Raw genomic sequence first — 23839 nt, forward strand, 5'->3', positions numbered from 1 at the left:
TTCACGCCTAGTGCTGGCAATGCACGAGCACTGCCAAAAGGCAAAGGAAGGCGCTTAGCGTCCGGCTTGTGTGCAAAGCTTTCAGACTGCCAGAGGACCGTAGCTTTGGTAAGCCGCCTTGCTCATTTGACGTTAGCTGTCACCTGCAAGAACTTCCCCCGCATCTGGTTTATGCTGCTACCTGTTGTTAGACGACCACAAGGGCACATGTAGCAAATGCTTTTCCTGGCCCGTTTTGCTAGACCACGCTCTTCTGTGCCTCTTTAGTGCTTGCCAAACTGTTATGTGCGTGCTGCTGCTTCCATCTGACAAGGAGCACAGCTTTCTGACAGCAGATTTCTACTTGCCTAAGAAAGAGCTTGGCCATTTAGATGTGCTGCAAATCTGTGTGTGTGTAAGGTGCAGGTGCAAGCTCCTGACAAAGGTGTTCTCCAGGTTCAGTTTCTATTTGCCAGACGCCTTGGAAATATTTTCCTCTGGCATTGCCATCAAGAGTTGCAGATTGCTTAACTCCGGAGCTCTGAGAATGGAGCGGCAAGATGTGTTCCGCTTTCGTCATAAACAGTGCTCCAGAGCGCTTGGTAACGGGCACAACGAATCGTGTGTGCAGGATAGTGAGCATTCACGCCTAGTGCTGGCAATGCACGAGCACTGCCAAAAGGCAAAGGAAGGCGCTTAGCGTCCGGCTTGTGTGCAAAGCTTTCAGACTGCCAGAGGACCGTAGCTTTGGTAAGCCGCCTTGCTCATTTGACGTTAGCTGTCACCTGCAAGAACTTCCCCCGCATCTGGTTTATGCTGCTACCTGTTGTTAGACGACCACAAGGGCACATGTAGCAAATGCTTTTCCTGGCCCGTTTTGCTAGACCACGCTCTTCTGTGCCTCTTTAGTGCTTGCCAAACTGTTATGTGCGTGCTGCTGCTTCCATCTGACAAGGAGCACAGCTTTCTGACAGCAGATTTCTACTTGCCTAAGAAAGAGCTTGGCCATTTAGATGTGCTGCAAATCTGTGTGTGTGTAAGGTGCAGGTGCAAGCTCCTGACAAAGGTGTTCTCCAGGTTCAGTTTCTATTTGCCAGACGCCTTGGAAATATTTTCCTCTGGCATTGCCATCAAGAGTTGCAGATTGCTTAACTCCGGAGCTCTGAGAATGGAGCGGCAAGATGTGTTCCGCTTTCGTCATAAACAGTGCTCCAGAGCGCTTGGTAACGGGCACAACGAATCGTGTGTGCAGGATAGTGAGCATTCACGCCTAGTGCTGGCAATGCACGAGCACTGCCAAAAGGCAAAGGAAGGCGCTTAGCATGCGGCTTGTGCACAAAGCTTTCAGACTGCCGGAAGACCGTAGCTGTGGTAAGCCGCCTTGCTCATTTGACGTTAGCTGTCGCCGGCAAGAACTTCCCCCGCATCTGGTTTATGCTGCTACCTGTTGTTAGGCGACCACAAGGGCACATGTAGCAAATGCTTTTTCCTGTCCTGTTTTGCTAGACCACGCTCTTCTGTGCCTCTTTAGTGCTTGCCAAAGTGTTATGTGCGTGCTGCTGCTTCCATCTGACAAGGAGCACAGCCTTCTGTCAGCAGATTTCAACTTGCCTAAGAAAGAGCTTGGTCATTTAGATGTGCTGCAAATGTGTATGGTGCAGGTGCAAGCTCCTGACAAAGGTGTTCTCCAGGTTCAGTTTCTATTTGCCAGACGCCTTGGAAATATTTTCCTCTGGCATTGCCATCAAGAGTTGCAGATTGCTTAACTCCGGAGCTCTGAGAATGGAACGGCAATATGTGTTCTGCTTTCGTCATAAAGAGTGTTCCAGAGCGCTTGGTAACGGGCACAACGAATCGTGAGTGCAGGATAGTGAGCAGTCCCGCCTAGTGCTGGCAATGCACGAGCACTGCCAAAAGGCAAAGGAAGGCGCTTAGCATGCGGCTTGTGCGCTTAGCTTTCAGACTGCCAGAGGACCGTAGCTGTGGTAAGCCGGCTTGCTCATATGACGTTAGCTGTCGCCTGCAAGAACTTCACCCGCATCCGGTTTATGCTGCTACCTGTTGTTAGGCGACAACAAAGGCACTTGTAGCAAATGTTTTTCCTGGCCCGTTTTGCTAGACCACGCTCTTCTGTGGCTCTTTAGTGCTTGCCAAACTGCTATGTGCGTGTTGCTGCTTCCATCTGACAAGGAGCACAGCCTTCTGACAGCAGCTTTCAACTTGCCTAAGAAAGAGCTTGGCCATTTAGATGTGCTGCAAATGTGTGTATGGTGCAGGTGCAAGCTCCTGACAAAGGTGTTCTCCAGGTTCAGTTTCTATTTGCCAGACGCCTTGGAAATATTTTCGTCTGGCATTGCCATCAAGAGTTGCAGATTGCTTAACTCCGGAGCTCTGAGAATGGAGCGGCAAGATGTGTTCCGCTTTCGTCATAAACATTGCTCCACAGCGCTTGGTAACGGGCACAACGAATCGTGTGTGCAGGATAGTGAGCATTCACGCCTAGTGCTGGCAATGCACGAGCACTGCCAAAAGGGAAAGGAAGGCGCTTAGCGTCCGGCTTGTGTGCAAAGCTTTCAGACTGCCAGAGGACCGTAGCTTTGGTAAGCCGCCTTGCTCATTTGACGTTAGCTGTCACCTGCAAGAACTTCCCCCGCATCTGGTTTATGCTGCTACCTGTTGTTAGACGACCACAAGGGCACATGTAGCAAATGCTTTTCCTGGCCCGTTTTGCTAGACCACGCTCTTCTGTGCCTCTTTAGTGCTTGCCAAACTGCTATGTGCGTGCTGCTGCTTCCATCTGACAAGGAGCACAGCCTTCTGACAGCAGCTTTCTACTTGCCTAAGAAAGAGCTTGGCCATTTAGATGTGCTGCAAATCTGTGTGTGTGTAAGGTGCAGGTGCAAGCTCCTGACAAAGGTGTTCTCCAGGTTCAGTTTCTATTTGCCAGACGCCTTGGAAATATTTTCCTCTGGCATTGGCATCAAGAGTTGCAGATTGCTTAACTCCGGAGCTCTGAGAATGGAGCGGCAAGATGTGTTCCGCTTTCGTCATAAACAGTGCTCCAGAGCGCTTGGTAACGGGCACAACGAATCGTGTGTGCAGGATAGTGAGCATTCACGCCTAGTGCTGGCAATGCACGAGCACTGCCAAAAGGCAAAGGAAGGCGCTTAGCATGCGGCTTGTGCACAAAGCTTTCAGACTGCCGGAAGACCGTAGCTGTGGTAAGCCGCCTTGCTCATTTGACGTTAGCTGTCGCCGGCAAGAACTTCCCCCGCATCTGGTTTATGCTGCTACCTGTTGTTAGGCGACCACAAGGGCACATGTAGCAAATGCTTTTTCCTGTCCTGTTTTGCTAGACCACGCTCTTCTGTGCCTCTTTAGTGCTTGCCAAACTGTTATGTGCGTGCTGCTGCTTCCATCTGACAAGGAGCACAGCCTTCTGACAGCAGCTTTCAACTTGCCTAAGAAAGAGCTTGGTCATTTAGATGTGCTGCAAATGTGTATGGTGCAGGTGCAAGCTCCTGACAAAGGTGTTCTCCAGGTTCAGTTTCTATTTGCCAGACGCCTTGGAAATATTTTCCTCTGGCATTGCCATCAAGAGTTGCAGATTGCTTAACTCCGGAGCTCTGAGAATGGAACGGCAATATGTGTTCCGCTTTCGTCATAAAGAGTGTTCCAGAGCGCTTGGTAACGGGCACAACGAATCGTGAGTGCAGGATAGTGAGCAGTCCCGCCTAGTGCTGGCAATGCACGAGCACTGCCAAAAGGCAAAGGAAGGCGCTTAGCATGCGGCTTGTGCGCTTAGCTTTCAGACTGCCAGAGGACCGTAGCTGTGGTAAGCCGGCTTGCTCATATGACGTTAGCTGTCGCCTGCAAGAACTTCACCCGCATCCGGTTTATGCTGCTACCTGTTGTTAGGCGACAACAAAGGCACTTGTAGCAAATGTTTTTCCTGGCCCGTTTTGCTAGACCACGCTCTTCTGTGGCTCTTTAGTGCTTGCCAAACTGCTATGTGCGTGTTGCTGCTTCCATCTGACAAGGAGCACAGCCTTCTGACAGCAGCTTTCAACTTGCCTAAGAAAGAGCTTGGCCATTTAGATGTGCTGCAAATGTGTGTATGGTGCAGGTGCAAGCTCCTGACAAAGGTGTTCTCCAGGTTCAGTTTCTATTTGCCAGACGCCTTGGAAATATTTTCGTCTGGCATTGCCATCAAGAGTTGCAGATTGCTTAACTCCGGAGCTCTGAGAATGGAGCGGCAAGATGTGTTCCGCTTTCGTCATAAACATTGCTCCACAGCGCTTGGTAACGGGCACAACGAATCGTGTGTGCAGGATAGTGAGCATTCACGCCTAGTGCTGGCAATGCACGAGCACTGCCAAAAGGGAAAGGAAGGCGCTTAGCGTCCGGCTTGTGTGCAAAGCTTTCAGACTGCCAGAGGACCGTAGCTTTGGTAAGCCGCCTTGCTCATTTGACGTTAGCTGTCACCTGCAAGAACTTCCCCCGCATCTGGTTTATGCTGCTACCTGTTGTTAGACGACCACAAGGGCACATGTAGCAAATGCTTTTCCTGGCCCGTTTTGCTAGACCACGCTCTTCTGTGCCTCTTTAGTGCTTGCCAAACTGTTATGTGCGTGCTGCTGCTTCCATCTGACAAGGAGCACAGCTTTCTGACAGCAGATTTCTACTTGCCTAAGAAAGAGCTTGGCCATTTAGATGTGCTGCAAATCTGTGTGTGTGTAAGGTGCAGGTGCAAGCTCCTGACAAAGGTGTTCTCCAGGTTCAGTTTCTATTTGCCAGACGCCTTGGAAATATTTTCCTCTGGCATTGCCATCAAGAGTTGCAGATTGCTTAACTCCGGAGCTCTGAGAATGGAACGGCAATATGTGTTCCGCTTTCGTCATAAAGAGTGTTCCAGAGCGCTTGGTAACGGGCACAACGAATCGTGAGTGCAGGATAGTGAGCAGTCCCGCCTAGTGCTGGCAATGCACGAGCACTGCCAAAAGGCAAAGGAAGGCGCTTAGCATGCGGCTTGTGCGCTTAGCTTTCAGACTGCCAGAGGACCGTAGCTGTGGTAAGCCGGCTTGCTCATATGACGTTAGCTGTCGCCTGCAAGAACTTCACCCGCATCCGGTTTATGCTGCTACCTGTTGTTAGGCGACAACAAAGGCACTTGTAGCAAATGTTTTTCCTGGCCCGTTTTGCTAGACCACGCTCTTCTGTGGCTCTTTAGTGCTTGCCAAACTCCTATGTGCGTGTTGCTGCTTCCATCTGACAAGGAGCACAGCCTTCTGACAGCAGCTTTCAACTTGCCTAAGAAAGAGCTTGGCCATTTAGATGTGCTGCAAATGTGTGTATGGTGCAGGTGCAAGCTCCTGACAAAGGTGTTCTCCAGGTTCAGTTTCTATTTGCCAGACGCCTTGGAAATATTTTCGTCTGGCATTGCCATCAAGAGTTGCAGATTGCTTAACTCCGGAGCTCTGAGAATGGAGCGGCAAGATGTGTTCCGCTTTCGTCATAAACATTGCTCCACAGCGCTTGGTAACGGGCACAACGAATCGTGTGTGCAGGATAGTGAGCATTCACGCCTAGTGCTGGCAATGCACGAGCACTGCCAAAAGGGAAAGGAAGGCGCTTAGCGTCCGGCTTGTGTGCAAAGCTTTCAGACTGCCAGAGGACCGTAGCTTTGGTAAGCCGCCTTGCTCATTTGACGTTAGCTGTCACCTGCAAGAACTTCCCCCGCATCTGGTTTATGCTGCTACCTGTTGTTAGACGACCACAAGGGCACATGTAGCAAATGCTTTTTCCTGTCCTGTTTTGCTAGACCACGCTCTTCTGTGCCTCTTTAGTGCTTGCCAAACTGTTATGTGCGTGCTGCTGCTTCCATCTGACAAGGAGCACAGCCTTCTGACAGCAGCTTTCAACTTGCCTAAGAAAGAGCTTGGTCATTTAGATGTGCTGCAAATGTGTATGGTGCAGGTGCAAGCTCCTGACAAAGGTGTTCTCCAGGTTCAGTTTCTATTTGCCAGACGCCTTGGAAATATTTTCCTCTGGCATTGCCATCAAGAGTTGCAGATTGCTTAACTTCGGAGCTCTGAGAATGGAACGGCAATATGTGTTCCGCTTTCGTCATAAAGAGTGTTCCAGAGCGCTTGGTAACGGGCACAACGAATCGTGTGTGCAGGATAGTGAGCATTCCCGCCTAGTGCTGGCAATGCACGAGCACTGCCAAAAGGCAAAGGAAGGCGCTTAGCATGCGGCTTGTGCGCTTAGCTTTCAGACTGCCAGAGGACCGTAGCTGTGGTAAGCCGGCTTGCTCATATGACGTTAGCTGTCGCCTGCAAGAACTTCACCCGCATCCGGTTTATGCTGCTACCTGTTGTTAGGCGACAACAAAGGCACTTGTAGCAAATGTTTTTCCTGGCCCGTTTTGCTAGACCACGCTCTTCTGTGCCTCTTTAGTGCTTGCCAAACTGCTATGTGCGTGTTGCTGCTTCCATCTGACAAGGAGCACAGCCTTCTGACAGCAGCTTTCAACTTGCCTAAGAAAGAGCTTGGCCATTTAGATGTGCTGCAAATGTGTGTATGGTGCAGGTGCAAGCTCCTGACAAAGGTGTTCTCCAGGTTCAGTTTCTATTTGCCAGACGCCTTGGAAATATTTTCGTCTGGCATTGCCATCAAGAGTTGCAGATTGCTTAACTCCGGAGCTCTGAGAATGGAGCGGCAAGATGTGTTCCGCTTTCGTCATAAACATTGCTCCACAGCGCTTGGTAACGGGCACAACGAATCGTGTGTGCAGGATAGTGAGCATTCACGCCTAGTGCTGGCAATGCACGAGCACTGCCAAAAGGGAAAGGAAGGCGCTTAGCGTCCGGCTTGTGTGCAAAGCTTTCAGACTGCCAGAGGACCGTAGCTTTGGTAAGCCGCCTTGCTCATTTGACGTTAGCTGTCACCTGCAAGAACTTCCCCCGCATCTGGTTTATGCTGCTACCTGTTGTTAGACGACCACAAGGGCACATGTAGCAAATGCTTTTCCTGGCCCGTTTTGCTAGACCACGCTCTTCTGTGCCTCTTTAGTGCTTGCCAAACTGTTATGTGCGTGCTGCTGCTTCCATCTGACAAGGAGCACAGCTTTCTGACAGCAGATTTCTACTTGCCTAAGAAAGAGCTTGGCCATTTAGATGTGCTGCAAATCTGTGTGTGTGTAAGGTGCAGGTGCAAGCTCCTGACAAAGGTGTTCTCCAGGTTCAGTTTCTATTTGCCAGACGCCTTGGAAATATTTTCCTCTGGCATTGCCATCAAGAGTTGCAGATTGCTTAACTCCGGAGCTCTGAGAATGGAACGGCAATATGTGTTCCGCTTTCGTCATAAAGAGTGTTCCAGAGCGCTTGGTAACGGGCACAACGAATCGTGAGTGCAGGATAGTGAGCAGTCCCGCCTAGTGCTGGCAATGCACGAGCACTGCCAAAAGGCAAAGGAAGGCGCTTAGCATGCGGCTTGTGCGCTTAGCTTTCAGACTGCCAGAGGACCGTAGCTGTGGTAAGCCGGCTTGCTCATATGACGTTAGCTGTCGCCTGCAAGAACTTCACCCGCATCCGGTTTATGCTGCTACCTGTTGTTAGGCGACAACAAAGGCACTTGTAGCAAATGTTTTTCCTGGCCCGTTTTGCTAGACCACGCTCTTCTGTGGCTCTTTAGTGCTTGCCAAACTGCTATGTGCGTGTTGCTGCTTCCATCTGACAGGGAGCACAGCCTTCTGACAGCAGCTTTCAACTTGCCTAAGAAAGAGCTTGGCCATTTAGATGTGCTGCAAATGTGTGTATGGTGCAGGTGCAAGCTCCTGACAAAGGTGTTCTCCAGGTTCAGTTTCTATTTGCCAGACGCCTTGGAAATATTTTCGTCTGGCATTGCCATCAAGAGTTGCAGATTGCTTAACTCCGGAGCTCTGAGAATGGAGCGGCAAGATGTGTTCCGCTTTCGTCATAAACATTGCTCCACAGCGCTTGGTAACGGGCACAACGAATCGTGTGTGCAGGATAGTGAGCATTCACGCCTAGTGCTGGCAATGCACGAGCACTGCCAAAAGGGAAAGGAAGGCGCTTAGCGTCCGGCTTGTGTGCAAAGCTTTCAGACTGCCAGAGGACCGTAGCTTTGGTAAGCCGCCTTGCTCATATGACGTTAGCTGTCACCTGCAAGAACTTCCCCCGCATCTGGTTTATGCTGCTACCTGTTGTTAGACGACCACAAGGGCACATGTAGCAAATGCTTTTCCTGGCCCGTTTTGCTAGACCACGCTCTTCTGTGCCTCTTTAGTGCTTGCCAAACTGTTATGTGCGTGCTGCTGCTTCCATCTGACAAGGAGCACAGCTTTCTGACAGCAGCTTTCAACTTGCCTAAGAAAGAGCTTGGCCATTTAGATGTGCTGCAAATCTGTGTGTGTGTAAGGTGCAGGTGCAAGCTCCTGACAAAGGTGTTCTCCAGGTTCAGTTTCTATTTGCCAGACGCCTTGGAAATATTTTCCTCTGGCATTGGCATCAAGAGTTGCAGATTGCTTAACTCCGGAGCTCTGAGAATGGAGCGGCAAGATGTGTTCCGCTTTCGTCATAAACAGTGCTCCACAGCGCTTGGTAACGGGCACAACGAATCGTGTGTGCAGGATAGTGAGCATTCACGCCTAGTGCTGGCAATGCACGAGCACTGCCAAAAGGCAAAGGAAGGCGCTTAGCATGCGGCTTGTGCACAAAGCTTTCAGACTGCCGGAAGACCGTAGCTGTGGTAAGCCGCCTTGCTCATTTGACGTTAGCTGTCGCCGGCAAGAACTTCCCCCGCATCTGGTTTATGCTGCTACCTGTTGTTAGGCGACCACAAGGGCACATGTAGCAAATGCTTTTTCCTGTCCTGTTTTGCTAGACCACGCTCTTCTGTGCCTCTTTAGTGCTTGCCAAACTGTTATGTGCGTGCTGCTGCTTCCATCTGACAAGGAGCACAGCCTTCTGACAGCAGCTTTCAACTTGCCTAAGAAAGAGCTTGGTCATTTAGATGTGCTGCAAATGTGTATGGTGCAGGTGCAAGCTCCTGACAAAGGTGTTCTCCAGGTTCAGTTTCTATTTGCCAGACGCCTTGGAAATATTTTCCTCTGGCATTGCCATCAAGAGTTGCAGATTGCTTAACTTCGGAGCTCTGAGAATGGAACGGCAATATGTGTTCCGCTTTCGTCATAAAGAGTGTTCCAGAGCGCTTGGTAACGGGCACAACGAATCGTGAGTGCAGGATAGTGAGCAGTCCCGCCTAGTGCTGGCAATGCACGAGCACTGCCAAAAGGCAAAGGAAGGCGCTTAGCATGCGGCTTGTGCGCTTAGCTTTCAGACTGCCAGAGGACCGTAGCTGTGGTAAGCCGGCTTGCTCATATGACGTTAGCTGTCGCCTGCAAGAACTTCACCCGCATCCGGTTTATGCTGCTACCTGTTGTTAGGCGACAACAAAGGCACTTGTAGCAAATGTTTTTCCTGGCCCGTTTTGCTAGACCACGCTCTTCTGTGGCTCTTTAGTGCTTGCCAAACTGCTATGTGCGTGTTGCTGCTTCCATCTGACAAGGAGCACAGCCTTCTGACAGCAGCTTTCAACTTGCCTAAGAAAGAGCTTGGCCATTTAGATGTGCTGCAAATGTGTGTATGGTGCAGGTGCAAGCTCCTGACAAAGGTGTTCTCCAGGTTCAGTTTCTATTTGCCAGACGCCTTGGAAATATTTTCCTCTGGCATTGCCATCAAGAGTTGCAGATTGCTTAACTCCGGAGCTCTGAGAATGGAGCGGCAAGATGTGTTCCGCTTTCGTCATAAACATTGCTCCACAGCGCTTGGTAACGGGCACAACGAATCGTGTGTGCAGGATAGTGAGCATTCACGCCTAGTGCTGGCAATGCACGAGCACTGCCAAAAGGGAAAGGAAGGCGCTTAGCGTCCGGCTTGTGTGCAAAGCTTTCAGACTGCCAGAGGACCGTAGCTTTGGTAAGCCGCCTTGCTCATTTGACGTTAGCTGTCACCTGCAAGAACTTCCCCCGCATCTGGTTTATGCTGCTACCTGTTGTTAGACGACCACAAGGGCACATGTAGCAAATGCTTTTTCCTGTCCTGTTTTGCTAGACCACGCTCTTCTGTGCCTCTTTAGTGCTTGCCAAACTGTTATGTGCGTGCTGCTGCTTCCATCTGACAAGGAGCACAGCCTTCTGACAGCAGCTTTCAACTTGCCTAAGAAAGAGCTTGGTCATTTAGATGTGCTGCAAATGTGTATGGTGCAGGTGCAAGCTCCTGACAAAGGTGTTCTCCAGGTTCAGTTTCTATTTGCCAGACGCCTTGGAAATATTTTCCTCTGGCATTGCCATCAAGAGTTGCAGATTGCTTAACTTCGGAGCTCTGAGAATGGAACGGCAATATGTGTTCCGCTTTCGTCATAAAGAGTGTTCCAGAGCGCTTGGTAACGGGCACAACGAATCGTGTGTGCAGGATAGTGAGCATTCACGCCTAGTGCTGGCAATGCACGAGCACTGCCAAAAGGCAAAGGAAGGCGCTTAGCATGCGGCTTGTGCGCTTAGCTTTCAGACTGCCAGAGGACCGTAGCTGTGGTAAGCCGGCTTGCTCATATGACGTTAGCTGTCGCCTGCAAGAACTTCACCCGCATCCGGTTTATGCTGCTACCTGTTGTTAGACGACCACAAGGGCACATGTAGCAAATGCTTTTCCTGGCCCGTTTTGCTAGACCACGCTCTTCTGTGCCTCTTTAGTGCTTGCCAAACTGTTATGTGCGTGCTGCTGCTTCCATCTGACAAGGAGCACAGCTTTCTGACAGCAGATTTCTACTTGCCTAAGAAAGAGCTTGGCCATTTAGATGTGCTGCAAATCTGTGTGTGTGTAAGGTGCAGGTGCAAGCTCCTGACAAAGGTGTTCTCCAGGTTCAGTTTCTATTTGCCAGACGCCTTGGAAATATTTTCCTCTGGCATTGCCATCAAGAGTTGCAGATTGCTTAACTCCGGAGCTCTGAGAATGGAGCGGCAAGATGTGTTCCGCTTTCGTCATAAACAGTGCTCCAGAGCGCTTGGTAACGGGCACAACGAATCGTGTGTGCAGGATAGTGAGCATTCACGCCTAGTGCTGGCAATGCACGAGCACTGCCAAAAGGCAAAGGAAGGCGCTTAGCATGCGGCTTGTGCGCTTAGCTTTCAGACTGCCAGAGGACCGTAGCTGTGGTAAGCCGGCTTGCTCATATGACGTTAGCTGTCGCCTGCAAGAACTTCACCCGCATCCGGTTTATGCTGCTACCTGTTGTTAGACGACCACAAGGGCACATGTAGCAAATGCTTTTCCTGGCCCGTTTTGCTAGACCACGCTCTTCTGTGCCTCTTTAGTGCTTGCCAAACTGTTATGTGCGTGCTGCTGCTTCCATCTGACAAGGAGCACAGCTTTCTGACAGCAGATTTCTACTTGCCTAAGAAAGAGCTTGGCCATTTAGATGTGCTGCAAATCTGTGTGTGTGTAAGGTGCAGGTGCAAGCTCCTGACAAAGGTGTTCTCCAGGTTCAGTTTCTATTTGCCAGACGCCTTGGAAATATTTTCGTCTGGCATTGCCATCAAGAGTTGCAGATTGCTTAACTCCGGAGCTCTGAGAATGGAGCGGCAAGATGTGTTCCGCTTTCGTCATAAACAGTGCTCCAGAGCGCTTGGTAACGGGCACAACGAATCGTGTGTGCAGGATAGTGAGCATTCACGCCTAGTGCTGGCAATGCACGAGCACTGCCAAAAGGGAAAGGAAGGCGCTTAGCGTCCGGCTTGTGTGCAAAGCTTTCAGACTGCCAGAGGACCGTAGCTTTGGTAAGCCGCCTTGCTCATTTGACGTTAGCTGTCACCTGCAAGAACTTCCCCCGCATCTGGTTTATGCTGCTACCTGTTGTTAGACGACCACAAGGGCACATGTAGCAAATGCTTTTCCTGCCCCGTTTTGCTAGACCACGCTCTTCTGTGCCTCTTTAGTGCTTGCCAAACTGTTATGTGCGTGCTGCTGCTTCCATCTGACAAGGAGCAGAGCTTTCTGACAGCAGATTTCTACTTGCCTAAGAAAGAGCTTAGCCATTTAGATGTGCTGCAAATCTGTGTGTGTGTAAGGTGCAGGTGCAAGCTCCTGACAAAGGTGTTCTCCAGGTTCAGTTTCTATTTGCCAGACGCCTTGGAAATATTTTCCTCTGGCATTGCCATCAAGAGTTGCAGATTGCTTAACTCCGGAGCTCTGAGAATGGAGCGGCAAGATGTGTTCCGCTTTCGTCATAAACAGTGCTCCAGAGCGCTTGGTAACGGGCACAACGAATCGTGTGTGCAGGATAGTGAGCATTCACGCCTAGTGCTGGCAATGCACGAGCACTGCCAAAAGGGAAAGGAAGGCGCTTAGCATGCGGCTTGTGCACAAAGCTTTCAGACTGCCGGAAGACCGTAGCTGTGGTAAGCCGCCTTGCTCATTTGACGTTAGCTGTCGCCGGCAAGAACTTCCCCCGCATCTGGTTTATGCTGCTACCTGTTGTTAGGCGACCACAAGGGCACATGTAGCAAATGCTTTTTCCTGTCCTGTTTTGCTAGACCACGCTCTTCTGTGCCTCTTTAGTGCTTGCCAAACTGTTATGTGCGTGCTGCTGCTTCCATCTGACAAGGAGCACAGCCTTCTGACAGCAGCTTTCAACTTGCCTAAGAAAGAGCTTGGTCATTTAGATGTGCTGCAAATGTGTATGGTGCAGGTGCAAGCTCCTGACAAAGGTGTTCTCCAGGTTCAGTTTCTATTTGCCAGACGCCTTGGAAATATTTTCCTCTGGCATTGCCATCAAGAGTTGCAGATTGCTTAACTCCGGAGCTCTGAGAATGGAACGGCAATATGTGTTCCGCTTTCGTCATAAAGAGTGTTCCAGAGCGCTTGGTAACGGGCACAACGAATCGTGAGTGCAGGATAGTGAGCAGTCCCGCCTAGTGCTGGCAATGCACGAGCACTGCCAAAAGGCAAAGGAAGGCGCTTAGCATGCGGCTTGTGCGCTTAGCTTTCAGACTGCCAGAGGACCGTAGCTGTGGTAAGCCGGCTTGCTCATATGACGTTAGCTGTCGCCTGCAAGAACTTCACCCGCATCCGGTTTATGCTGCTACCTGTTGTTAGGCGACAACAAAGGCACTTGTAGCAAATGTTTTTCCTGGCCCGTTTTGCTAGACCACGCTCTTCTGTGGCTCTTTAGTGCTTGCCAAACTGCTATGTGCGTGTTGCTGCTTCCATCTGACAAGGAGCACAGCCTTCTGACAGCAGCTTTCAACTTGCCTAAGAAAGAGCTTGGCCATTTAGATGTGCTGCAAATGTGTGTATGGTGCAGGTGCAAGCTCCTGACAAAGGTGTTCTCCAGGTTCAGTTTCTATTTGCCAGACGCCTTGGAAATATTTTCGTCTGGCATTGCCATCAAGAGTTGCAGATTGCTTAACTCCGGAGCTCTGAGAATGGAGCGGCAAGATGTGTTCCGCTTTCGTCATAAACATTGCTCCACAGCGCTTGGTAACGGGCACAACGAATCGTGTGTGCAGGATAGTGAGCATTCACGCCTAGTGCTGGCAATGCACGAGCACTGCCAAAAGGGAAAGGAAGGCGCTTAGCGTCCGGCTTGTGTGCAAAGCTTTCAGACTGCCAGAGGACCGTAGCTTTGGTAAGCCGCCTTGCTCATATGACGTTAGCTGTCACCTGCAAGAACTTCCCCCGCATCTGGTTTATGCTGCTACCTGTTGTTAGACGACCACAAGGGCACATGTAGCAAATGCTTTTCCTGGCCCGTTTTGCTAGACCACGCTCTTCTGTGCCTCTTTAGTGCTTGCCAAACTGTTATGTGCGTGCTGCTGCTTCCATCTGACAAGGAGCACAGCTTTCTGACAGCAGATTTCTACTTGCCTAAGAAAGAGCTTGGCCATTTAGATGTGCTGCAAATCTGTGTGTGTGTAAGGTGCAGGTGCAAGCTCCTGACAAAGGTGTTCTCCAGGTTCAGTTTCTATTTGCCAGACGCCTTGGAAATATTTTCGTCTGGCATTGCCATCAAGAGTTGCAGATTGCTTAACTCCGGAGCTCTGAGAATGGAGCGGCAAGATGTGTTCCGCTTTCGTCATAAACAGTGCTCCAGAGCGCTTGGTAACGGGCACAACGAATCGTGTGTGCAGGATAGTGAGCATTCACGCCTAGTGCTGGCAATGCACGAGCACTGCCAAAAGGCAAAGGAAGGCGCTTAGCATGCGGCTTGTGCACAAAGCTTTCAGACTGCCGGAAGACCGTAGCTGTGGTAAGCCGCCTTGCTCATTTGACGTTAGCTGTCGCCGGCAAGAACTTCCCCCGCATCTGGTTTATGCTGCTACCTGTTGTTAGGCGACCACAAGGGCACATGTAGCAAATGCTTTTTCCTGTCCTGTTTTGCTAGACCACGCTCTTCTGTGCCTCTTTAGTGCTTGCCAAACTGTTATGTGCGTGCTGCTGCTTCCATCTGACAAGGAGCACAGCCTTCTGACAGCAGCTTTCAACTTGCCTAAGAAAGAGCTTGGTCATTTAGATGTGCTGCAAATGTGTATGGTGCAGGTGCAAGCTCCTGACAAAGGTGTTCTCCAGGTTCAGTTTCTATTTGCCAGACGCCTTGGAAATATTTTCCTCTGGCATTGCCATCAAGAGTTGCAGATTGCTTAACTTCGGAGCTCTGAGAATGGAACGGCAATATGTGTTCCGCTTTCGTCATAAACATTGCTCCACAGCGCTTGGTAACGGGCACAACGAATCGTGTGTGCAGGATAGTGAGCATTCACGCCTAGTGCTGGCAATGCACGAGCACTGCCAAAAGGGAAAGGAAGGCGCTTAGCGTCCGGCTTGTGTGCAAAGCTTTCAGACTGCCAGAGGACCGTAGCTTTGGTAAGCCGCCTTGCTCATTTGACGTTAGCTGTCACCTGCAAGAACTTCCCCCGCATCTGGTTTATGCTGCTACCTGTTGTTAGACGACCACAAGGGCACATGTAGCAAATGCTTTTCCTGGCCCGTTTTGCTAGACCACGCTCTTCTGTGCCTCTTTAGTGCTTGCCAAACTGTTATGTGCGTGCTGCTGCTTCCATCTGACAAGGAGCACAGCTTTCTGACAGCAGATTTCTACTTGCCTAAGAAAGAGCTTGGCCATTTAGATGTGCTGCAAATCTGTGTGTGTGTAAGGTGCAGGTGCAAGCTCCTGACAAAGGTGTTCTCCAGGTTCAGTTTCTATTTGCCAGACGCCTTGGAAATATTTTCCTCTGGCATTGCCATCAAGAGTTGCAGATTGCTTAACTCCGGAGCTCTGAGAATGGAGCGGCAAGATGTGTTCCGCTTTCGTCATAAACAGTGCTCCAGAGCGCTTGGTAACGGGCACAACGAATCGTGTGTGCAGGATAGTGAGCATTCACGCCTAGTGCTGGCAATGCACGAGCACTGCCAAAAGGCAAAGGAAGGCGCTTAGCATGCGGCTTGTGCACAAAGCTTTCAGACTGCCGGAAGACCGTAGCTGTGGTAAGCCGCCTTGCTCATTTGACGTTAGCTGTCGCCGGCAAGAACTTCCCCCGCATCTGGTTTATGCTGCTACCTGTTGTTAGGCGACCACAAGGGCACATGTAGCAAATGCTTTTTCCTGTCCTGTTTTGCTAGACCACGCTCTTCTGTGCCTCTTTAGTGCTTGCCAAACTGTTATGTGCGTGCTGCTGCTTCCATCTGACAAGGAGCACAGCCTTCTGACAGCAGCTTTCAACTTGCCTAAGAAAGAGCTTGGTCATTTAGATGTGCTGCAAATGTGTATGGTGCAGGTGCAAGCTCCTGACAAAGGTGTTCTCCAGGTTCAGTTTCTATTTGCCAGACGCCTTGGAAATATTTTCCTCTGGCATTGCCATCAAGAGTTGCAGATTGCTTAACTCCGGAGCTCTGAGAATGGAACGGCAATATGTGTTCCGCTTTCGTCATAAAGAGTGTTCCAGAGCGCTTGGTAACGGGCACAACGAATCGTGAGTGCAGGATAGTGAGCAGTCCCGCCTAGTGCTGGCAATGCACGAGCACTGCCAAAAGGCAAAGGAAGGCGCTTAGCATGCGGCTTGTGCGCTTAGCTTTCAGACTGCCAGAGGACCGTAGCTGTGGTAAGCCGGCTTGCTCATATGACGTTAGCTGTCGCCTGCAAGAACTTCACCCGCATCCGGTTTATGCTGCTACCTGTTGTTAGGCGACAACAAAGGCACTTGTAGCAAATGTTTTTCCTGGCCCGTTTTGCTAGACCACGCTCTTCTGTGGCTCTTTAGTGCTTGCCAAACTGCTATGTGCGTGTTGCTGCTTCCATCTGACAAGGAGCACAGCCTTCTGACAGCAGATTTCTACTTGCCTAAGAAAGAGCTTGGCCATTTAGATGTGCTGCAAATCTGTGTGTGTGTAAGGTGCAGGTGCAAGCTCCTGACAAAGGTGTTCTCCAGGTTCAGTTTCTATTTGCCAGACGCCTTGGAAATATTTTCCTCTGGCATTGCCATCAAGAGTTGCAGATTGCTTAACTCCGGAGCTCTGAGAATGGAGCGGCAAGATGTGTTCCGCTTTCGTCATAAACAGTGCTCCAGAGCGCTTGGTAACGGGCACAACGAATCGTGTGTGCAGGATAGTGAGCATTCACGCCTAGTGCTGGCAATGCACGAGCACTGCCAAAAGGCAAAGGAAGGCGCTTAGCATGCGGCTTGTGCACAAAGCTTTCAGACTGCTGGAAGACCGTAGCTGTGGTAAGCCGCCTTGCTCATTTGACGTTAGCTGTCGCCGGCAAGAACTTCCCCCGCATCTGGTTTATGCTGCTACCTGTTGTTAGGCGACCACAAGGGCACATGTAGCAAATGCTTTTTCCTGTCCTGTTTTGCTAGACCACGCTCTTCTGTGCCTCTTTAGTGCTTGCCAAAGTGTTATGTGCGTGCTGCTGCTTCCATCTGACAAGGAGCACAGCCTTCTGACAGCAGCTTTCAACTTGCCTAAGAGCTTGGTCATTTAGATGTGCTGCAAATGTGTATGGTGCAGGTGCAAGCTCCTGACAAAGGTGTTCTCCAGGTTCAGTTTCTATTTGCCAGACGCCTTGGAAATATTTTCCTCTGGCATTGCCATCAAGAGTTGCAGATTGCTTAACTCCGGAGCTCTGAGAATGGAACGGCAATATGTGTTCCGCTTTCGTCATAAACAGTGCTCCAGAGCGCTTGGTAACGGGCACAACGAATCGTGAGTGCAGGATAGTGAGCAGTCCCGCCTAGTGCTGGCAATGCACGAGCACTGCCAAAAGGCAAAGGAAGGCGCTTAGCATGCGGCTTGTGCGCTTAGCTTTCAGACTGCCAGAGGACCGTAGCTGTGGTAAGCCGGCTTGCTCATATGACGTTAGCTGTCGCCTGCAAGAACTTCACCCGCATCCGGTTTATGCTGCTACCTGTTGTTAGGCGACAACAAAGGCACTTGTAGCAAATGTTTTTCCTGGCCCGTTTTGCTAGACCACGCTCTTCTGTGGCTCTTTAGTGCTTGCCAAACTGCTATGTGCGTGTTGCTGCTTCCATCTGACAAGGAGCACAGCCTTCTGACAGCAGCTTTCAACTTGCCTAAGAAAGAGCTTGGCCATTTAGATGTGCTGCAAATGTGTGTATGGTGCAGGTGCAAGCTCCTGACAAAGGTGTTCTCCAGGTTCAGTTTCTATTTGCCAGACGCCTTGGAAATATTTTCGTCTGGCATTGCCATCAAGAGTTGCAGATTGCTTAACTCCGGAGCTCTGAGAATGGAGCGGCAAGATGTGTTCCGCTTTCGTCATAAACATTGCTCCACAGCGCTTGGTAACGGGCACAACGAATCGTGTGTGCAGGATAGTGAGCATTCACGCCTAGTGCTGGCAATGCACGAGCACTGCCAAAAGGGAAAGGAAGGCGCTTAGCGTCCGGCTTGTGTGCAAAGCTTTCAGACTGCCAGAGGACCGTAGCTTTGGTAAGCCGCCTTGCTCATTTGACGTTAGCTGTCACCTGCAAGAACTTCCCCCGCATCTGGTTTATGCTGCTACCTGTTGTTAGACGACCACAAGGGCACATGTAGCAAATGCTTTTCCTGGCCCGTTTTGCTAGACCACGCTCTTCTGTGCCTCTTTAGTGCTTGCCAAACTGTTATGTGCGTGCTGCTGCTTCCATCTGACAAGGAGCACAGCTTTCTGACAGCAGATTTCTACTTGCCTAAGAAAGAGCTTGGCCATTTAGATGTGCTGCAAATCTGTGTGTGTGTAAGGTGCAGGTGCAAGCTCCTGACAAAGGTGTTCTCCAGGTTCAGTTTCTATTTGCCAGACGCCTTGGAAATATTTTCCTCTGGCATTGCCATCAAGAGTTGCAGATTGCTTAACTCCGGAGCTCTGAGAATGGAACGGCAATATGTGTTCCGCTTTCGTCATAAAGAGTGTTCCAGAGCGCTTGGTAACGGGCACAACGAATCGTGAGTGCAGGATAGTGAGCAGTCCCGCCTAGTGCTGGCAATGCACGAGCACTGCCAAAAGGCAAAGGAAGGCGCTTAGCATGCGGCTTGTGCGCTTAGCTTTCAGACTGCCAGAGGACCGTAGCTGTGGTAAGCCGGCTTGCTCATATGACGTTAGCTGTCGCCTGCAAGAACTTCACCCGCATCCGGTTTATGCTGCTACCTGTTGTTAGGCGACAACAAAGGCACTTGTAGCAAATGTTTTTCCTGGCCCGTTTTGCTAGACCACGCTCTTCTGTGGCTCTTTAGTGCTTGCCAAACTGCTATGTGCGTGTTGCTGCTTCCATCTGACAAGGAGCACAGCCTTCTGACAGCAGATTTCTACTTGCCTAAGAAAGAGCTTGGCCATTTAGATGTGCTGCAAATCTGTGTGTGTGTAAGGTGCAGGTGCAAGCTCCTGACAAAGGTGTTCTCCAGGTTCAGTTTCTATTTGCCAGACGCCTTGGAAATATTTTCCTCTGGCATTGCCATCAAGAGTTGCAGATTGCTTAACTCCGGAGCTCTGAGAATGGAGCGGCAAGATGTGTTCCGCTTTCGTCATAAACAGTGCTCCAGAGCGCTTGGTAACGGGCACAACGAATCGTGTGTGCAGGATAGTGAGCATTCACGCCTAGTGCTGGCAATGCACGAGCACTGCCAAAAGGCAAAGGAAGGCGCTTAGCATGCGGCTTGTGCACAAAGCTTTCAGACTGCCGGAAGACCGTAGCTGTGGTAAGCCGCCTTGCTCATTTGACGTTAGCTGTCGCCGGCAAGAACTTCCCCCGCATCTGGTTTATGCTGCTACCTGTTGTTAGGCGACCACAAGGGCACATGTAGCAAATGCTTTTTCCTGTCCTGTTTTGCTAGACCACGCTCTTCTGTGCCTCTTTAGTGCTTGCCAAAGTGTTATGTGCGTGCTGCTGCTTCCATCTGACAAGGAGCACAGCCTTCTGACAGCAGCTTTCAACTTGCCTAAGAAAGAGCTTGGTCATTTAGATGTGCTGCAAATGTGTATGGTGCAGGTGCAAGCTCCTGACAAAGGTGTTCTCCAGGTTCAGTTTCTATTTGCCAGACGCCTTGGAAATATTTTCCTCTGGCATTGCCATCAAGAGTTGCAGATTGCTTAACTCCGGAGCTCTGAGAATGGAACGGCAATATGTGTTCCGCTTTCGTCATAAAGAGTGTTCCAGAGCGCTTGGTAACGGGCACAACGAATCGTGTGTGCAGGATAGTGAGCATTCCCGCCTAGTGCTGGCAATGCACGAGCACTGCCAAAAGGCAAAGGAAGGCGCTTAGCATGCGGCTTGTGCGCTTAGCTTTCAGACTGCCAGAGGACCGTAGCTGTGGTAAGCCGGCTTGCTCATATGACGTTAGCTGTCGCCTGCAAGAACTTCACCCGCATCCGGTTTATGCTGCTACCTGTTGTTAGGCGACAACAAAGGCACTTGTAGCAAATGTTTTTCCTGGCCCGTTTTGCTAGACCACGCTCTTCTGTGGCTCTTTAGTGCTTGCCAAACTGCTATGTGCGTGTTGCTGCTTCCATCTGACAAGGAGCACAGCCTTCTGACAGCAGCTTTCAACTTGCCTAAGAAAGAGCTTGGCCATTTAGATGTGCTGCAAATGTGTGTATGGTGCAGGTGCAAGCTCCTGACAAAGGTGTTCTCCAGGTTCAGTTTCTATTTGCCAGACGCCTTGGAAATATTTTCGTCTGGCATTGCCATCAAGAGTTGCAGATTGCTTAACTCCGGAGCTCTGAGAATGGAGCGGCAAGATGTGTTCCGCTTTCGTCATAAACATTGCTCCACAGCGCTTGGTAACGGGCACAACGAATCGTGTGTGCAGGATAGTGAGCATTCACGCCTAGTGCTGGCAATGCACGAGCACTGCCAAAAGGGAAAGGAAGGCGCTTAGCGTCCGGCTTGTGTGCAAAGCTTTCAGACTGCCAGAGGACCGTAGCTTTGGTAAGCCGCCTTGCTCATTTGACGTTAGCTGTCACCTGCAAGAACTTCCCCCGCATCTGGTTTATGCTGCTACCTGTTGTTAGACGACCACAAGGGCACATGTAGCAAATGCTTTTCCTGGCCCGTTTTGCTAGACCACGCTCTTCTGTGCCTCTTTAGTGCTTGCCAAACTGTTATGTGCGTGCTGCTGCTTCCATCTGACAAGGAGCACAGCTTTCTGACAGCAGATTTCTACTTGCCTAAGAAAGAGCTTGGCCATTTAGATGTGCTGCAAATCTGTGTGTGTGTAAGGTGCAGGTGCAAGCTCCTGACAAAGGTGTTCTCCAGGTTCAGTTTCTATTTGCCAGACGCCTTGGAAATATTTTCCTCTGGCATTGCCATCAAGAGTTGCAGATTGCTTAACTCCGGAGCTCTGAGAATGGAACGGCAATATGTGTTCCGCTTTCGTCATAAAGAGTGTTCCAGAGCGCTTGGTAACGGGCACAACGAATCGTGAGTGCAGGATAGTGAGCAGTCCCGCCTAGTGCTGGCAATGCACGAGCACTGCCAAAAGGCAAAGGAAGGCGCTTAGCATGCGGCTTGTGCGCTTAGCTTTCAGACTGCCAGAGGACCGTAGCTGTGGTAAGCCGGCTTGCTCATATGACGTTAGCTGTCGCCTGCAAGAACTTCACCCGCATCCGGTTTATGCTGCTACCTGTTGTTAGGCGACAACAAAGGCACTTGTAGCAAATGTTTTTCCTGGCCCGTTTTGCTAGACCACGCTCTTCTGTGGCTCTTTAGTGCTTGCCAAACTGCTATGTGCGTGTTGCTGCTTCCATCTGACAAGGAGCACAGCCTTCTGACAGCAGCTTTCAACTTGCCTAAGAAAGAGCTTGGCCATTTAGATGTGCTGCAAATGTGTGTATGGTGCAGGTGCAAGCTCCTGACAAAGGTGTTCTCCAGGTTCAGTTTCTATTTGCCAGACGCCTTGGAAATATTTTCGTCTGGCATTGCCATCAAGAGTTGCAGATTGCTTAACTCCGGAGCTCTGAGAATGGAGCGGCAAGATGTGTTCCGCTTTCGTCATAAACATTGCTCCACAGCGCTTGGTAACGGGCACAACGAATCGTGTGTGCAGGATAGTGAGCATTCACGCCTAGTGCTGGCAATGCACGAGCACTGCCAAAAGGGAAAGGAAGGCGCTTAGCGTCCGGCTTGTGTGCAAAGCTTTCAGACTGCCAGAGGACCGTAGCTTTGGTAAGCCGCCTTGCTCATTTGACGTTAGCTGTCACCTGCAAGAACTTCCCCCGCATCTGGTTTATGCTGCTACCTGTTGTTAGACGACCACAAGGGCACATGTAGCAAATGCTTTTTCCTGTCCTGTTTTGCTAGACCACGCTCTTCTGTGCCTCTTTAGTGCTTGCCAAACTGTTATGTGCGTGCTGCTGCTTCCATCTGACAAGGAGCACAGCCTTCTGACAGCAGCTTTCAACTTGCCTAAGAAAGAGCTTGGTCATTTAGATGTGCTGCAAATGTGTATGGTGCAGGTGCAAGCTCCTGACAAAGGTGTTCTCCAGGTTCAGTTTCTATTTGCCAGACGCCTTGGAAATATTTTCCTCTGGCATTGCCATCAAGAGTTGCAGATTGCTTAACTTCGGAGCTCTGAGAATGGAACGGCAATATGTGTTCCGCTTTCGTCATAAAGAGTGTTCCAGAGCGCTTGGTAACGGGCACAACGAATCGTGTGTGCAGGATAGTGAGCATTCCCGCCTAGTGCTGGCAATGCACGAGCACTGCCAAAAGGCAAAGGAAGGCGCTTAGCATGCGGCTTGTGCGCTTAGCTTTCAGACTGCCAGAGGACCGTAGCTGTGGTAAGCCGGCTTGCTCATATGACGTTAGCTGTCGCCTGCAAGAACTTCACCCGCATCCGGTTTATGCTGCTACCTGTTGTTAGGCGACAACAAAGGCACTTGTAGCAAATGTTTTTCCTGGCCCGTTTTGCTAGACCACGCTCTTCTGTGGCTCTTTAGTGCTTGCCAAACTGCTATGTGCGTGTTGCTGCTTCCATCTGACAAGGAGCACAGCCTTCTGACAGCAGCTTTCAACTTGCCTAAGAAAGAGCTTGGCCATTTAGATGTGCTGCAAATGTGTGTATGGTGCAGGTGCAAGCTCCTGACAAAGGTGTTCTCCAGGTTCAGTTTCTATTTGCCAGACGCCTTGGAAATATTTTCGTCTGGCATTGCCATCAAGAGTTGCAGATTGCTTAACTCCGGAGCTCTGAGAATGGAGCGGCAAGATGTGTTCCGCTTTCGTCATAAACATTGCTCCACAGCGCTTGGTAACGGGCACAACGAATCGTGTGTGCAGGATAGTGAGCATTCACGCCTAGTGCTGGCAATGCACGAGCACTGCCAAAAGGGAAAGGAAGGCGCTTAGCGTCCGGCTTGTGTGCAAAGCTTTCAGACTGCCAGAGGACCGTAGCTTTGGTAAGCCGCCTTGCTCATTTGACGTTAGCTGTCACCTGCAAGAACTTCCCCCGCATCTGGTTTATGCTGCTACCTGTTGTTAGACGACCACAAGGGCACATGTAGCAAATGCTTTTCCTGGCCCGTTTTGCTAGACCACGCTCTTCTGTGCCTCTTTAGTGCTTGCCAAACTGTTATGTGCGTGTTGCTGCTTCCATCTGACAAGGAGCACAGCTTTCTGACAGCAGATTTCTACTTGCCTAAGAAAGAGCTTGGCCATTTAGATGTGCTGCAAATCTGTGTGTGTGTAAGGTGCAGGTGCAAGCTCCTGACAAAGGTGTTCTCCAGGTTCAGTTTCTATTTGCCAGACGCCTTGGAAATATTTTCCTCTGGCATTGCCATCAAGAGTTGCAGATTGCTTAACTCCGGAGCTCTGAGAATGGAGCGGCAAGATGTGTTCCGCTTTCGTCATAAACAGTGCTCCAGAGCGCTTGGTAACGGGCACAACGAATCGTGTGTGCAGGATAGTGAGCATTCACGCCTAGTGCTGGCAATGCACGAGCACTGCCAAAAGGCAAAGGAAGGCGCTTAGCATGCGGCTTGTGCACAAAGCTTTCAGACTGCCGGAAGACCGTAGCTGTGGTAAGCCGCCTTGCTCATTTGACGTTAGCTGTCGCCGGCAAGAACTTCCCCCGCATCTGGTTTATGCTGCTACCTGTTGTTAGGCGACCACAAGGGCACATGTAGCAAATGCTTTTTCCTGTCCTGTTTTGCTAGACCACGCTCTTCTGTGCCTCTTTAGTGCTTGCCAAAGTGTTATGTGCGTGCTGCTGCTTCCATCTGACAAGGAGCACAGCCTTCTGACAGCAGCTTTCAACTTGCCTAAGAAAGAGCTTGGTCATTTAGATGTGCTGCAAATGTG

Source organism: Poecile atricapillus, chromosome 26 (assembly GCF_030490865.1).
Source record: "Poecile atricapillus isolate bPoeAtr1 chromosome 26, bPoeAtr1.hap1, whole genome shotgun sequence".
In the NCBI taxonomy this organism is placed as follows: Eukaryota; Metazoa; Chordata; class Aves; order Passeriformes; family Paridae; genus Poecile; species Poecile atricapillus.